Consider the following 18,066-nt stretch of genomic DNA (forward strand, 5'->3'; position numbering starts at 1 on the left):
TTTCATTTTTTCTTAGTCAGTGTAGCTAAAGGTTTGCTAATTTTGTTGATCTTTTCAAGGAACCAACTTTTGGTTTCAGTGGTTTTTTTTCCCCCTGTTGGTTTTCTGTTCTTTATTTCATTTGTTTCTATTCTAATTCTTATTATTTTCTTCCTTCTGCTTCCTTTGGGTTTAGTTTTCTCTTCTTTTATCAATGTCTTAAGGTGGAAGATTAGGTCACGATTTTAGATCTTTCTTCTTTTTTAATATAGGTATTTACAGCTATAAATTTCCCTCTAAGCACTGCTTTAGCTGCAACCCATTAGTTTTGGTATGTTGTGTATTCACTTTCATTCATCTCAAAGTATTTTATAATTTTTCTTTTGACTTCTTTGGTTATTTAGCAGTTTGATATTTAGTAATATGTTCTTTAATTTCTCCATATTTGTGAATTTCCCCAAATTTCTTTCTGTTATAAATTTCTAATTTCACTTCTTTGAGGTTGGAAAACATACTATATGTGATTAAACTTTTAAACCTATTGAAGTTTGCTTTATGGTCTAATGTATGACCTATCCTGGATAATTTTCCATGTGTGCTTGAGAAGAATGTATATTCTGCTGTTGTTGGGTGGAGTGTTCTATAGATGTCTATTAAGTCTAGTTTATGTACGGTGTTGTTTAAGTTTTCTGTTTCTTATTGACTTTTTTCTAGTTCTTCTATCTAATATGGACAGTGAAAGTAGTGTAGTCTACAGCTATTATTGTTGAATTCTCTGTTTCTCCATTCAATTCTGTCAGTTTTTGCTTCACTTAATTTGGGGCTATCTTGCCAGGTGCATGTATGTTTATAATTGATGGATTAACCCTTTTATCAATATAAAATGTTCCTCCTTATCTCTTGTAACATTTTTGTTTTAAGTCTATTTTATCTGATATTAATAGAGTCACTCTACTCTAGCTTTCATATGTTGCTGGTGGAATGTTATGTTTTTTCATCCTTTTACTTTCAACCTTATTTGTACCTTTGAATCTAAAGGTGTCTCCTTCAGACAGTGTAGAGTTAGATTTTGTCTTTCTTATCCAGTCTAACAATCTCTGCTTTTTGATTGAATTGTGTAACCCATTCACATTCAATTTTATTATTGATATAGTTGGATTTATGACTGTCATTTTACTGTTCGTTATCCACGTATCTCATGTCTTTTTTTGTTTCCTCAATTTTTTTACTACTTCATTTTACATTAAATGAGTATATTCTAGAGTAACATTTTCATTTCTGTAAATATTTTTCACCGCATGTTTTTGAGTCTTTTTCTTAGTGGTTGCATTAAGGCTTACCGTATTCATCTTAACTTATCAGAATGTACTTCAGATTTCTACTAACTTAATTTCAGTGAGATCAGAAACATTATTCCTGTATAACTCTACTACCTCTTCTCCCTTTTTGTGTTATTGTTATACAGATTACATCTATATATGTTACAAAGCCAACAATACTGACTATAATTATTACTTTATACAAGTTGTGTCTATTAAAGAAGCTGAAAAAATGAAGAAGGACAAGTATGTATTTACGGAGTTTGTTATATTTAGTTTGTGATTCACCATTTCTCATCTTCCTCACTTGTTCCTAAGGATTCGAGTTACCATCTGATGTCATTTTCACTAAGAAAATGACTCAAAAATATATGGTAAAAAATTATTGAAGAAATGAAAATATTACACTAGAATATATTCATTTAATGCAAAAGAAAGCAGTAAAAAAGGAATAGAGGAAATAAAAAAGACATGATATACATATATAACAAATAGTAAAATGGCAGTCATAAATCCAACTATATCACTAATATGGCATTGAATATGAATGGGGTACACAATTTAATCAAAAGGCAGAGATTGTTAGGCTGGATAAAAAAGATAAGATCCAACTATGTGCTGCCTGCAAGAGACACATTTTAGATTCAAAGGTACAAATAAGGTTGAAAGTAAAAAGATGAAAAAATACGTTATTCAACCAGTAACAATGAAAGCTAGAGTGGTTCAACTGATATCAGATAAAATAGATTTTAAAATAAAAATGTTACTAGAGATAAAGAGAAGCAATTTTATACTGAGAAAAGGGTTAATACAACTTTGCTCCCACCCACCTCCTTTGTGTTGTTATGGGCAAATATTTTATATTTCTTTATGTTATAGGCCCATCAATATAATTATATAATATTGTTTTATACATTTGTTTTTAAATCAGTTAAGAGAAGAAAGATATATGCATTTAGACTGGCTTTTATAATTATGTAATTACCATTATCTGTCTTATTTGTTTTTTATGTGGATTTGGATTTCCATCTGTATTTACTTGTTTTCAGCCTGAAGAACTTCCTTTAGTATTTATTTTAAGGCAGGTCTGCTAGCCACAAATTCTCTCAGTTGTGTGTTTGTTTTCATCTAGGAATATCTTTGTTTCACCTTCATTTTTGAAAGACAGTTTTTCTGGATATAAGAGTCTTGGTTGACAGTTTTTTTCCTTCAGCACTTTGAATATGTCATCCCACTGCCTTGTGGGATGTGTATGTGTGTGGATCTCTTTGCATTTATCCTGCTTGGAGTTTGATGAGTTTCTTGGATGCTCACTTATCACCTACATCTTTATTTTAAAAACCATCTCTCTCTGGATTTTTACAGATCCTATGCTTTCACTTCCCGGAACTTTCAATCCCATAGCCTATCTGGAAGGAGCCCTCGTGGTGCAGTGATTAAGTGCATGGCTACTAAGCGAAAGGCCAGCGGTTCAAACCCACCAGCCACCCTACAGGAGAAAGATGTGGCAGTCTGCTTCCATAAAGATAATAGCCTTGGAAACCCTATGGAATTGTTTTACTCTGTCCTATAGGGTTGCTATACGGTCGTTGTTAGTCGGGATCAAATTGTTGGCAACGAGTGAGGGCTAGCTGGTCTTATCTGTGGTGCCTCAGCTCCCTCTGCTGATACAATACTTTTCACCAGCACTGACAGCAATAGCCTCTGCATCATACCAAAAACCAAACCCATTGCCACTGATTCCAACTCATAGCGACCCTGTAGGACAGAGTAGAACTGCCCCATAGGGTTTCCAAGGAGCAGCTGGTGGATTCAAACTGCTGGCCTTTTGGTTAAGGGGTCAAGTTCTTAACCACTGCGCCACCAGGACTCCCTGATTCATAAACATTGCCATTTTTCCTTCAGATTTGTTGTTGTTGTTAGTTGCCCTTGAGTTGATTTTGACTCATGGTAACCCCATGCATGCAAAGTAGAACTGCTCCATAGGGTTTTCAAAGCTATGACCTTTCAGAAGCAGATCACCAGGCCTTATATCCAAGGCACCTCTGAGTGGGTTTAAACCATTAACCTTAACCATTTATACCATCCAGGGACTCCTTTTTCAGATTTAGATTCTTTTAAAAATAGTGAGTTAAGGGAGTAAAAGGATAGTTTCCCATATTCTATTGCTACTGTCACTGTTACAAGGCATTAGTTGTCTCCAAAACCATGGATCAATGCCTCACAGCGGACCAATTAGACATTATAATGTTATCTCTCTTCCCTTCATTGTTCTCGAAATTTCCTCACAGAGAGTTAGCCATCATGGTTCTTGAGTCTTTGCATTAACCCCAAACATGATATATGTGTGATTGTATATTGACTAACATAAGCTTATTGTAGAAAAGACCAGACACAGATACCAAGAAAATAAACAAAACAGTAGTTATTTAGAGGGAAAACATGCTAAGAGAAATATGGATATTGCCAGCATCTTCCTGGTGGTCAAGGTGTTGCTTTCCTCACCAAAGTATTTCCCCCTAAACAAATTCCTCCCGTTTTATAACAAAAGAAAATTTAGATTTAATATATAGAAATTCACTCTAGCAAATGAGCTTTTTCAAACACATGTCCACTCTAGTGAACTGTACCTTTACTCCAAACACTATGTAGTGGTAAAGCTATGCGGAGTTAAAAAAGAAGCAAAAAGAGTTCAATGTAACCAAGGAAGGCTTTTTGGAGAAGGTGACATCTGAGCTCTTAGTGAAACCTTTACTGACCACCAGTCATCAGCAGCCCCTCTCTCCTCGCTACCCCAGTCGCACAATGTCTCTAATCACATGCTGGTATTATATCACAGTCTGGGTATTAGCAGAAATAGACGTCAATTCAAAGGGTTTAACTGAAGAAAATTTACAAAGATATGGGCAAGATTCATGAAACTGAGAAGCATCCAGAAACTAGTAACAGGAGGGAGCCAATACACCACTAGGTTTGAAAGAGCAGGGGAGGGAAGGTATTACTGGAGCCTGGAAACAATTAATAAGAAAAATTCATTCGAAGATTCTTGCTGCGAAGGGGAGAGACGAAATGGGACAGTATCTGGCAGGGGAATATTACGAACAACTTTATACATTAAAGTTAAACAACAACAACAAAAACTAAACCAGTTGCCATGGAGTTGATTCCAACTCATGGCAACCTCCATGTATTCACAGTAGAATCATACTCCATAGGATTTTCAATGGTTGATTTTCAGAAAGTAGATTTCCAAGGCTTTCTTCCGAGGAGTGTTTGAGTGGACTCCAGCTGCCAGCCTTTCAGTAAGTAACCAAGTGCTTAACCTTTTGCACCACCCCTGGATGGAGAGAGGTAGACTCATGGAAAAAGAAGCTGCCCAAAAGGATCCATGGCTCCAGAATAAAAGCAGCCACTGCTAGAACCACAGTAAGGCAATATTGTTGGGGCAGGAGGTGAGACAAATACCCAGATCATTTTCTCCTACCAAACTCCCATCTCCCACAGGTGCTATCCATTGACAAACTCCAGTTGAAAGCCAGAAGGCAAGGAAACCTCAGTGATGCAAGCCGCAGAGGCCAGCCTCCTAAGGCATGAAGCAGGACAGAAAGAGACGGAAAATTGATCAGGATGGGAAGGTGGGCAAATAGAAAATAACCACCACAGTCTTGTTTCCTGCACAAACTTACCTCACGAAACAACAGTTCAATTTTTCATATCGGCTCTTGAAAAATTGTACCACTTTTTGGACAACTCCTTTTTTAAATTTTGTAAAATTTTGGTATAATGACTTTTCACCCAAAGACATGGTAAATAAACGTACTATGTTGTTGTTATTTGCTGTCGAGTTCGTTCTAACTCATGGTGACCTTTTGCATAACAGAAGAAATGTTGCCCAGTCCTGTGCCATATTCATGATCGTTGGTAAGTTTGAGTCCATTGTTGCAGCAATTGTACAATCCACCTCACTGAGGGTTCCCTTCATTGTCACTTACCGTCTACTTTACTGACCATGATGTCCTTTTGTAGCAATTGATCTTTCCAGTTGGAGCACTCCGATTGTATTTCTTCTGAGACTGATTTGTTTGTTCTTCTGGCAGTCCACAGTATATTCAATATTCTTCTCCTACATCACAAATCAAATGCATCCATTCTTCTTATGTCTTCCTTTATCATTGTTCAGATTTCACATGCATATGAAGCAATCGAAAAGACCATAGCTTGGAACAGGTGAACCTTGTAAGAAGTGATATTTTGATATTATGATCTTAGGCAAAGATCCACTCACTAATTTACTCAACAAAATATCCAATACAAGAGTCAAAGAATATTGTATGGAGAAAATTTGAAATACATGCCATGTTTAGATGAACCCAAATAATTTTGTTGAGCATTCAATGGCCAAGAGAGGGGGATGAAAGAGTAACAACTTTTGGGAATCTTCAATCTGTTGAGTGTGTGTGTGATTTTCACGTTTTGAAGCATTGCCACATTTAGTCTTTTATTCTAAGTCTCAAGGAATAGAGTTCATCATGTGATGTTGAATACCTGCCTGAAAGTTCATTAAATTCAACATCCCTCTTCCACCAGCCCTACCCACCATGAAGTCTTTCTTCTCTTCTTTCTTTGACCTTCATTACATTGGGTTTTAAATAAATAAATAAACTATATTTATTCACTTTCAAACTCTTGTTATTGCTTGTATAAACTTGCTTTCATAGCTCAGCTGGTATATTTTTCTAATTGTGAAAAATATTGGGGTATCTTGGATTGGGATGTAATGCAAATTTTCCCCATTAAAAGTTATGAGAATTTTTTCATTTAGCAACAGGATTTTCATTAACAAGTTAAAGTCATTTAAACAAGGAATAGGTGTATTTAACTTTTAGTGCCCTTGGACAAACTCTTGTACACCTTTGTCGCACAAAGCACCTATTAAAGTGTTTGCATATACCATGATAGGTACTCAACGAATGTTTGTTGGTTGGTTCGTCTTGTTTGATTCTATTAGAATGATACCTATTAGATTGTAAAGCTCCCTGAGGGTGGCAGAGACCGTGTCTTAATTCGTCTTTGCCTCCCAGTGACAAGCACAGGACCAATAAATAGTAATACCCACCCATTGCCATCGAGTCGATTCCGACTCATAGCCACCCTATAAGACAGAGTAGAACTGCCCCATATGGTTTCCAAGGAGCACCTGGTTAAACCAAACTGCTGACCATTTGGTTAGCAGCCGAAGTCTTAACCATTACGCTACCAGGGTTTCTCAGTAAATGGCAGGCTCTATATATATCTGGAGCCCTGATGGCACAGTGGTTAAGAGCTTGGCTGTTAACCAAAAGGCTAGCAGTTTGAATCCACTAGCCACTCCTTGGAAACCCTATAGGGAAGTTCTACTCTGTCCTAAAGGATTGCTATGAGTCGGAATCGACTTGATGGCAACAGATTTTTTTTTTTTTTTTGGTTTTTGGTCATTCATTTTTATAAAATGAAACATTTTTAGAAAACACCAGAATCAATCAAATAAATGCAAAAAAGTACTGGGATTGTCATTTTGCTCCCATATTGCAATCACTAGGTGAGTGTCCCCAGCCCAGCAGTAAATAGCAGAAAGAGCGCTGTGCCCTTCTAGACACCCTCCTTTTATCCACAGGCCAAGCCTCTTCATGGGCTGGAGAGAGGAAGCATTCCAAAGTTCTCAGGCCAGCACTGAGGTCTCTGCCACTTGCCCATTTCTCTAGGTTTTTAATCCTCTCCATTTCCAAGGCTTGGAGGGCCAGGGTAGATCCTCCATCCAATACACCCTACAGCCAGCAGGGGGCACGCAAAGCACCGGTTGCTAGAGGGACTTCCAGAACTTGCCAGTATCTTCTGGAGATGTAAAACAAATTACCAAAAATTGGTTGTTTTTACTCCCGCCGCTTCCCTTTTCCATCTCCCGCCCCTACATCACTCGGTAAGAGTGTCAGTCCTTGTAAATACAAGCAGGTCTTTGAGTCAAAATCTTGGAGTACAAATCCTTTTGAGTGATGAAAATAGTTGTGCTATTTAAAGTGACTCATCTGAGGCAAGCCAGTGCCCCAGTGTCAGGACCATTGACCCCAGAGCCCACCCCAAGGCTGAAGGGAGATGGGGAGGAGTGCTTTAGGGTGACTTCCAGTGTCCAACGCCAGAATCCACCCAAAGAGGCAGCCCCTTTGAACCCTAAATGCTGATGCCCTGTGGCCAGAGGGGTCCTTCTGTCCATTTTGAGTGCTAGCAGTGCCCTGGTGAGTATTTGGGGTGAAGGGTAGACTATTGGGGGTTGAGGGGAGGACGAGTGCATTTGGAACCAGGACTTTTTGGAGAGCAAAGCCAGGAGGTGGGGTATAAAGGAACCCTAGGCAGCAACTCCATCACTCATCTGTTAGTTTGACAGACTGTGGTAGCTTGTGTGTTGCTATGATGCTGGAAGCTGTGCCACTGGTATTTCAAATACAAGCAGGGTCACCCATGGTGGACAGGTTTCAGTGGCGCTTCCAGACTAAGACAGATTAAGAAGAAAGGCCTGCCAATCTATTTCTGAAAATTAGTCAACAATAGAGTATTGTCTGATATAGTGCTGGAAGACGACACCCCTAGATTAAAAGGCACTCAAAATACACAGTGGCCACAACAATAGACTTGAGCAACCCATTGATTGTGAAGATGGTACAGGACCAGACGGTGTTTCGTTCTGTTGTATATGAGGTTACTGTGAATCAGAGGCGACTTGACGGCAACAATAACAACAAAAGAACAAGGCAGTGACTACAACCCAGCTGAGGAGCCCCCAGGAATGCTTTGCACCCCTCCCCTTCTCTTATCTTCTACCCAGGTCTGGAAGACTCTTCACTCCCTAGGGAGCCTAGTCTCAGAGGGGCCTTGACCTGTGTGCATACTGCAGTCGGTAGACCCCTGAAGGCCTGAGGAGCAGGGCTAAGGGGGTTGGCTAAGACCATCCAAATTCACCCCAGGGAAAAAAGACATTCCTTCCTTCCTTCCTTCTCTCACTCACTAAATATTTACTGAGTACCTATTATATGCCTAGAAGTCCCTAGGTGGTGTAAATGGTTAATGCTCTCAGCTGCTAACTGAAAGGTTAGAGGGTCACCTCTACCCAGAGGTACCTTGGAAGAATGGCCTGGTGATCTACTTCTGGAATATCAACCACTGAAATCCTATGGAGCACAGTTCTACTCTGACACACATGTGGGTTGCAGTGATTTGGAACTGACTCAACAGCAACTGGTTTATGTGCCTGGCCTTTGCTAAACCAAAAAAACCAAACCCATTGCCATCGAGTTAATTTCGACTTATAGCAACCCTGTAGGACAGAGTAGAACTGCCTGGTAGAGTTTCCAAGGAGTGTCTGGTGGATTCGAACTGCTGACCTTTTGGTTAGCAGCCTTAGCACTTAACCACTACTCTACCAAGGTTTAGGCCTTATATATTAGGAGTGGGGGAGGGGGAAGGGAGAGACAAAAAAAAAGTGAATAAGATATGACCTCTGACCTTATGGAGTTCACAGTAGGAGAGCTTCACATGGTTGGGGAAAAGTCAGCACCATGCTCTCACAGAGGTGAGCTTAATGTGTAGAGTACAGAGGCGGTTTGGGTCCTTCTGTCTGCTTAGCCCGGGGAATGTCACACATGGAAGAGACCCAGACTCTGGTTTTGTTTCCAGGGTCAGAGGGAACAGCAGGTACAAAAGCAAAGAAGTTCAAAACAGTTTGCTAGAAGGTAGAAGGTAGGGGTGGGGTGATGTGCGGCAAGGAACTCAAGGATGGTTAGGTGTCTTGCTTGAGCAGTACACCCTCAGAGATGAGGTGCAATTTGCAGGAAAATTGCTTCTTTAACTGGGAAGGGGACACAAGTCAATTAATGATGTACTTTCAGGTATGAGGAGGTGTGGTGATTAGGATTGTGTGTCAACTTGGCTGGGCCATGATTCTTAGTGTTTGTATGTGATCACTCCCATGATTGAATCTGCTGTGAGTAGCCAATCAGTTAAAAGAGAGTTTCCTTGGGGGTATGGCCTGCATACAAATATAAGCAGACTTTCTGGCTTTTTGCTCACTCTGGATCTTGCAGCTGCCTCCTGTTCCTCTGACCTCTGGTTCTTGGGACTTGAGCTATCAGCATCTGCCAGTTTTGGGATTTGTCAATCTTTACAGCCTGTGGACAGAGCCCTGCTCTCCTACCTGCCGATCTTGGGTTCACCAGCCTCTGTGGCTAAGTGAATCAGGAGAAGGCTTGAGGTCTTACCTGCCTATCTTGGGATTCGTCGATATTCACAGCCTGTGAGCAAGAGCCCTGCTTTCCGTCCTGCCAATCTTGGGTTCACCAGCCCCTGCAGCTATGCGAATAGGGAGAAGCCTCTATCTTAATCCACGGACTCCATACCTTCCAGCCTCTACAATCACGTAAGATGTTACTTTGATATAAATCTCTATATATATTTATACACTTTACTGGTTTTGCTTCTCTAGAGAACCCAGCCTATGATAGGAGATGTGTGTGTGTTTGGCCCAAGGTCAAGGTGAGCAGGGTGTATTGGGTAGAAAGGACTTTGCCCCTTTTCCCATCTTTATTGTTCCCCTAGGTCTCCAAATGCCTCTATTCAGCTCACTAGTTAGGGATGGCACTGCCTAGACAAAGAGATCAGCTTTGCCCACTTTGATGGTGTGTTTCTGGACAATGATGCCCAATGGCTTCCTCTCTCCCTCTCAGATCCTGGCAACGGACAGCACCTCATTTCTCTGACTCCTAGCCTCTCTGCTTCCTGGCTCCATTCTGAGCTTAGTCCCAGATAACTACATTTCTGTCACGGTGGCCAGGAGATCGTGCCTAACAGGGCCAACCAAGGTGGGTGACCGGAGTGCCAGCATCTGTCCTCGGCCACCACTGGATTGGACCACTGTGGTCAGTGGATGACCATCTTTGCCTGCATCTTTGACATAGGTCCTGACAAGTACAGGTCAAGAGAGCAGATCCTGGGTGGGAAAAGGGATAGCTGAATGCCCTCTCCAACACCTTGGCTGCTTCTCACTCTCAGGAAAGCACTGGCGTCCCACGGTGACACAGCTTTAGCTCTGAGCTCCCTACTTCCCCCAGTGAGTGTTGTGAGTTTTGAATAACCCTCTGTCTCCTGATCAGAATCATCAACAACAAGTGGATTGAAAGTCTTCATCCAGTAAAGTCAGGGAATCTACGTATGCTAATCCAGGTGTGCTAGAGCCATTGCTACAAGTTCCCCAGGTAATGCTTGTAAGCAGTCATTAATATTAAAAGTAGGCAAAGCTGGCCTGGTGTTACGGAAGATTTTAGAGGCTACCTGAGTGGTGCAAATGGAAATGCCATTTACTGAGATGAGAGAGAGCAGGAAAGAGTTCCCAGAAGATCAGGAGTTTGTTTTTATACTTGCTAAGTTTGAGATAGCTCTGGTGGAGCAGTGGTTAACCACTCGGCTGTTAACTGAAAGATCGGCAGTTTGAACCCACCAGCTGCTCAGTGGGAGCAAGATGTGGCAGTCTGCTTCCATAAATATTACAGCCTTGGAAGCCCTATGGGGCGGTTCAACTCTGCCCTATAGGGTCACTATGAGTCCGCATCGACTCGACAGCAACGGGTAAGTTTGAGACGTGGAAAGAGGAATATCATTGCCAATGACAGATGGATCTTGGTTGAAAGCGGAGAATACCAGAAAGATGTTTATCTGTGTTTTATTGATGATGCAAAGGCATTGAACTGTATGGAACTAATAAATTTTGGATAACATTGCAAAGAATGGAAATTCCAGAACACTTAATTGTGCTCGCGAGGAACCTGTACACGGACCAAGAGGCAGTCGTTTGAACAGAACAAAGGGATTTAAAGTCAGGAAAGGTGTGCATCACAGTTGTGTCCTTTATAACCATACTTATTCAATCTGCATGCTGAGCAAATAATCAGAGAAGGTGTACTATATGAAGAAGAACATGGCCTCAGGATTGGAAGAAGACTAACAACCTACAATATGCAGATGACACAACCTTGCTTGCTGAAAGCAAAGAGGACTTGAAGCACTTACTGACGAAGATCAAAGACTACAGGCTTCAGTATGGATTTCACCTCACCATAAAGAAAACAAAAATCTTCACAACTGGTCCAATAAGCAGCATCATGGTAAATGGAGAAAAGATTGACGTTGTCAAGGGCTTCACTTGAATCCACAATCAACGCCCATGGAAGCAGCAGTCAAGAAATCAAAGGATGCATTACATTCGGCAAATCTGCTGCAAAAGACCTCTTTAAAGTGTTAAAAAGCAAAAACATTACTTTAAGGACTAAGGTGTGCCTTATCCAACCTATGGTGTTTTCAATTGCCTCCTATGCACAGGAAAGCTGGACAGTGAATAAGGAAGACTGAAGAAGAATTGATGCTTTTGAATTACGATGTTGGCGAAGAATATTGAATATACCATGGACTGCCAGAAGAACAAACAAAATCTGTCTTGGAAGAAGTACAGACAGAATGCTCCTTAGAAGCAAGTATGGCGAGACTTTGTCTCATGTACTTTGGACATGTTATCAGGAGGGACAAGTCCCTGGAGAAGGACATCATGCTTGGTAAAGTAGCGGGTCAGCGAAAAAGAGGAAGACCCTCAATGAGATGGATTGACACAGTGGCTGCAACAATGGGCTCAAACATAGCAACGATTGTGAGGATGGCGCAGGACTGGGCAGTGTTTTGTTATGTTGTACATAGGGTCGCTATGAATCAGAACTGACTCAATGGCACCTAACAACAACAACAACATTAAATATCTGGTCCCTGGGTGGCAAAAATGGTTGACACTCTGCTACTAAGCTACAGGTTGGCGATTCAAACCCACCCAGCTGTGCTGTGGAAGAAAGGACTAGTGATCTGCTTCTGTAAAGATTATAGCCAAGAAAACCCTGTAGAGCAGTTCTACTCTGTAACACATCAGGTCGCCATGAGTTGGAATCCACTCAACCAGCTTCTCGTCTGAGGGAAAAAAAAAAAAGTCCTAAGGATGCACTGGGAGTAGGAGGGGAAAGGGGCTGAAGGATGGCTCTGGCAGAGTTCTCAATGAAGCAAACAAGCTTTTGCACTGTATTTAAGATCTACAAACATCATCAGAATAATTTTTTTTTTCTACTGAAGGGGAGGATGAATCTTAAATTGTTCTTAACTCATAGAGACAAACTGGGCTCTTACAAGATTTGAACGCAAACAAGGCTTCTTTAAGAAAAGCTTGACAAGCTGACTCTTGGGTGTTTTACACTAATCGCACATTTGTAAACATCATTGATTTGAAACAACTAACAGAGACTCCTTAGTGTCCATGAAGAGAAGGATAAAATATTATCATTTCAGGCACTATTTTGGTAATAGGAAAAGTCTTTCCTTCAAAGAAAAAATAACTACTTCTTGTACAGAGGAACTGAGAAATGTATTCAGTTTGAAACTAGTTTTTTCACTTTAATACATAATCTCACCAGAAAGCAAGCTACAAGTTTTTAAAAGTCCTTAAAAAAAAACTTTCATCATTTCACATCATATTCTTCCTTTAGTTAAAAGGGATCTTGCTACATCTCTGAACTTTAAAATGAAAACCACGTGGTGAAAGTTGCTATAGGTAGAAGCCAAACCCTGGCTCTAGCCACTGAACAGAACAACTAGGAACTAGATGGGGATTCTGTGTATACGTCTCTAAAAATGTTCGTTGTTTGCTTGATTACACAAAAGGTTCTTCCCCAAAGCTTGTGGATTCTAAGTCAAAGTGGTTTTATTTCACAAGAAGGCTTGCACACGTTAAGATGTACCCTCGCCATCCTTAGCCATTCTTCTGGGCAAGCTAGGCTGCCACCTTGATCTAGAAGTACACAGAAAAGCATGATTCATGCTCTGATTGCTCCTCTCTGCTCTGGCCCTAACCAGCCTTTTAGCCTAGTATCCATTCATGTTTTGTTTAGTGCTTTAACTCGCCTATGTCCTGTTCACCTATCTCAACCATCCATCTTCACTCCTAAGTTGCAGGAGGACAGGAGCTGAATTTGGAAATTTTCTCAGCCTGTGGGTCTTGACCTTACTAAGGTCAGAGACCTTTTTGAGAATTGGGTGAAAGCTATGTACTGTCTCCCTGGAAAAATGCATGCATATGCAGTCACACAAGGTGCATATAATTTCAGGGTGTCCGCAGATTCCTGGGGAACCATGGAGTATCAGAATGCCTGCTCTGGATACTACCCAGCCACAGCCAGTCTCCATGTTGTTATGACACACCTTCTTTCCTTGACCTCATATGCAGTGGGGCTGCCAAGGAGTGTGTCTCAGGCCACTGTCTGAGGACCCAGAAGGTAAGATTATCATATTCTTTGGGATGCCAGGGTGTTTCTAGAGTTTACTAGGAAACTGATCCTAGAAGTTGTGTCTGCTAGAGTAGTCAGCTGATAGAATTGGCCAAGAGGGGGTCATGGAAGTCAGCTAGGGACAGGCCCCAAGATGGAGGCTGAGTTCCAGATGTTAAGGCAGACTGAGATGGACTGGGCCCAGGATCCCAGGGTCTGTGCTTAGGAAAGCCTAGGCAGAAAGGTAAGGACTCATGGCTAAAGGTAAGAGATGGATGAGGAAGGCGATAGAACAGGAAGCAGAGAGGTAGCCATGCTAAAGATAGGCTTCCACCTCTCCCCTCAGGATCTAGCAGAAAACAGCAGGAGCTGCAGGCCATGGCCTGGCACCCTCTGCCTTGTGCCAGAGCAAGAGGTCAGGGGTCTAGGCCAGGCAGCCAGAAGAATTCTTCTGTCTCACCATTCGGATAACACACTGTGGCAGAGATCCTGTGCACATGACAGATTCAGCGACCTTATAAGAAACAGTCTCAGTGGTGCACCCAACCCTCCTTCCCTCACCTGCACCTCCCAGGTCTGAGAAGCAAAGGAGCACACACTAGGCAGGACTTTTCCCCTCTCTAGGATGGAGTCTCTGGATGGCTCATACAGTTAAGAGCTTGACTACTAACTGAAAGATTAGTGGTTTGAATCCAACCAGAGGCACCCGAGAAGAAAGGCCTGGGTGATTTACTTCTGAAAGATCACAGCCACTGAAAACCCTATGGAGCACATTCTACTCTGAAATACATGGGGTTGCCATGAGTCAGAATCGACTGGATGGCAACAGATTTGGTTTTGATGTTCATAGGATTGAACTGAATGGTCAATGGGAAAGTCACCTGACCACTCTAAGCCTAATTTTCCTCTTCTGTAAAAAGAGAGCATAATAGAACCTACCTCACAAGGTCATTGAGACTAAGTAAGATGGTGCCTAGCTCCAAGGAGGAGATGTTGTGATTATAACGGTAGTGGCAGCTCAGGCCGTGAATGGCAGAAGGCAGACCCAAAACAGGCCCCTCAGTTTTCATAATCCAAGCCTAGGGCAGTGCTCAGGGCTGTCCAGCAGGCCAGTCTCCCCTTCAGGCCTCCAGAGAAGCTCCTGGGAGGGACTTGGCATTTGAGCCCCAAAGTCTGGCCTTTAAAAGGAAGGAGAGAAGAGGGACAATGAGGTAGGGGTGCCATCTTGCATTCAGGTTTAGAAAGAGTGAAACTGAGGTCCCTTACTGGGCTGACTTACTCTGGGAGGAGGGCTCAGATTGGACAGAGATCCCAAAAGACAAGAAATGGAGATCTAGGAAGGAGGAGAGTGTTGCATGCTAATGAGGGTAGGCAGGAAGAGGCAGTTGGATGGATGTTTTTGGGCCATGGGCAAATGTGAGGACAAAACGGGTGGCTGTGTCCTGTTTTCTCCTCCTGATTGTTGTTACCTTCTGTCCCTGCCTTGTTTCTCCCTTTTCCTAAAAAGCCCTGGACTGAGAGCCTAGAGACCTGGGCCCCATACCTAAGTTGGCCATGCACAAGCAGGGGTGAGAGGTAAGCTGGAGACTCCCAGTGAACTGGTCCCTCCCAGGCCTTGGTTTCCATATCGATAAAATGGAGATAGCAATGCCAGGGTTCAGTGAGGACAAGCTGAGATTGTGGATGAGAACTTACTCCGTCAACTGTAGAGCTCTGGAAAAGGGTGAGGAGGGGCAAAGGGGTCCTCATACTCACCTTCTTTTTATTTTATTTATTTTTTGTCCCTCTGGGAAGCTGGAAACGGAAGCTGCTAGCCCCAGAGAGCTCGCCAATGTCCCCTTCTCACTGAAAAGCTGCCCACAGAGACAAGGGGCAGGCCTGACACAGGTCTGAGTCAGCTTCAAGGCTCACCTCCAGGACCACTTCTGCCGTCCAAGGCCAGAATCCCATCACAAGGGGCCCCCAGGATGGCCAGAAGTGGGACAGCTGCAGTGAGGGCCTGTCCCCAGGAAGCAGGTCCCAGGGAGTTAGCTGACATAGGGGAGACCCATTCAGCTCAGCCACAAACAAATACAGCCACAGAACAGGCAGGATGATCAGTGTATCAGTTATCTATCACCACCCTAAAGTTAGCAGCTTAACACCACATTCATCTATTGCTCATGAGTCTACAATTTAGGCTGAGCTCAGTTGGGCAGTCCTTATGCTGATTTCACCTATGCAGCTATCTTCATCTGGCAGGTTGACTGGGACTGGATAGTCCAACATGGCCTTGCTCACAAGGCTGGCAGTTACTGAAGCTGTCGGCCAAGGCACTTCAGTTCTCCTCCATATGGTCTGTCCAGAGGATAACCAGAATTTCTTAGTGGCTGGGTTCCAAATCCAAATGTTGCCAGGACTCTGGAGGCCTGGATTTGGAAGTCCTGGATGTTACTTCCTCCAGATTTTATTGGTCATAGCAGTCACAAGGCCAGCCTACATTTAAGAGGTGAAGAAATAGACTCTACCTCTTGGTGGGAAGGGCTGCAAAGTTCTGGCTATTTAGTCTACTGTAGTCAGCAGCAGGTCCAGGTTGTTCTCCCCCTCCCCTTCCCCAGAGGCCTCTCCTTCCTCTTCCACCTTAGTCCCTACTCAGCTCTTCTCTGCTATATCTTGTCATTCTTCCTGTCCAACCCCACGACCAAAAATTCAGCCCTTACCCAACACCCCCAGGCACCTTCTCTTCCCCAACTTCTTCAGACTTAGGAGCATTCAATATCAGCCTTGTAGTACTTCATCTTCCTAGAGAAAGACCCAACCATGGAAGGTCTGGAAGCCTGAGTGTCCAGCCTGCCCATGGGCTGTTGAGTAATGCTTGCCAAGTCAATCTGGTCAACCACGGGGTAGAGTAGTCAGTGTAGGACTGTGGCTAAGAGCTCAGGCATTAGAGTTAGGTAGTCTTGGGTTGAAATTCAGACTCTATTCTTAAACTACAGTGATGTGATATTGGCAAGGCACTTTAGTTCTCAGCCTCAGTTTCCTCATCTGTAAAATAAAGCTAACAGTCCCTGCTCCTTGAATAAGTGAAATCCCATGCCATCTTCACCTTGCTCAAGGTTTTGCTTTTCTACCACAGATGAGTTCTGTAAAGTGTATTTAATTGCTCAATGAGTCTGGCAAATTGTCCACTCTTAATCAGAATCAAGGGGACTACTGCAAAAGAAACTCCAAAAACACAGTAAGCAGATGACAAACTTGATCCCTTGCCAGATGAGCCATTCCAAACCATAGGACAGAGTAGAACTGCCCCGTAGAGTTTCCAAGGCTATAAATCTTTCCGGAAGCAGACGGCCACATCTTCCTCCCACAAAGCAGCTGGTGGGTTCGAACCGCGAACCTTTTGGTTAGCAGCCAAGCGTTTTAACCACTGCGCCACCGGGGCTGCTCAATATATATTACAATCTCATTATTTTTCTCTGGATGATGAGTTTTTAGAAAAAGGACAAGAAAAGGTACGTGACAGCGCAAGCAACTTCCAGGCTTGATCTCTCAGCATGCTACAACACAGTGAAGAACTTGAATAAATGGAAGCAAAGATGCCTGAGACTTCTTAACATTCAAATGTGTACGCACTGTATAACAACTCCTACAATGCAAACCTCATACAAACTTCTATATATTATGATTTAACAAAGGTGCAAAGTACAGCTTACTGCCTTTAAGTGTAGCCAGATCTTCTCTTTCTTCTCCTAATATTACCAAAAATTGTCTCTCTCTGTATTTAGGATCCATCTAAATACATCAGAATAAAAAGAATATAGATTAGTGTTCTAGTTCTAACAACCACTCTTTTATGTTATAGCAAAAAAATGCTCAGATCCACGTTTCAAATGTCCATCAGTGTTTTTACTGACTCACAGATAAGCTCCTTTTATTGTAAACTTGAACTTCTTCTTAAACTGTAATCTGATGTATAATAGCTTTGAGAACTTAGTCAACAGACATGGAAGGGATTTTCTAGCATATAGACTCCTCAAGCACTGTTTTGAATTACCTGGTTCCCAATTCACTGGCATTTCAGAGTTTTCTTCACTCATCATAGTAGGACACCACCATAACACATCTGTGAGACCTAAGAATACAGGTAGGACAGGTGGCCATTTTCAGGGAATTGGAATTAAATACACTTTACAGAACTCATCTGTGGTAGAAAAGCAAAACCTTGAACAACCCACATTGAGGTTTTCCAACCTATAAATCACATTGACTTTGAATGACCCCAGATTATGCTTTGGTCTTCCCATATGCAAAACAGGGATAGTATTGGTGCTATCCTCATGACTGAAAACAGTATCATGAAGCTGAAATCAGATATGGGGAAATTTTGAGACTATTGGGATTTAAAAGATTAAGGT

The 18,066-nt window shown here is 42.2% G+C and overlaps 1 protein-coding gene across 1 annotated transcript in view; it reads right to left on the reverse strand.

Moving 5' to 3' along the window:
- LOC101359454 (arachidonate 15-lipoxygenase) overlaps positions 1–18,066 on the reverse strand; it is a 125,329-nt gene that overhangs the window by 51,262 nt on the left and 56,001 nt on the right.

The sequence above is a fragment of the Trichechus manatus genome, unplaced genomic scaffold, assembly GCF_000243295.1.
Source record: "Trichechus manatus latirostris isolate Lorelei unplaced genomic scaffold, TriManLat1.0 scaffold00040, whole genome shotgun sequence".
In the NCBI taxonomy this organism is placed as follows: Eukaryota; Metazoa; Chordata; class Mammalia; order Sirenia; family Trichechidae; genus Trichechus; species Trichechus manatus.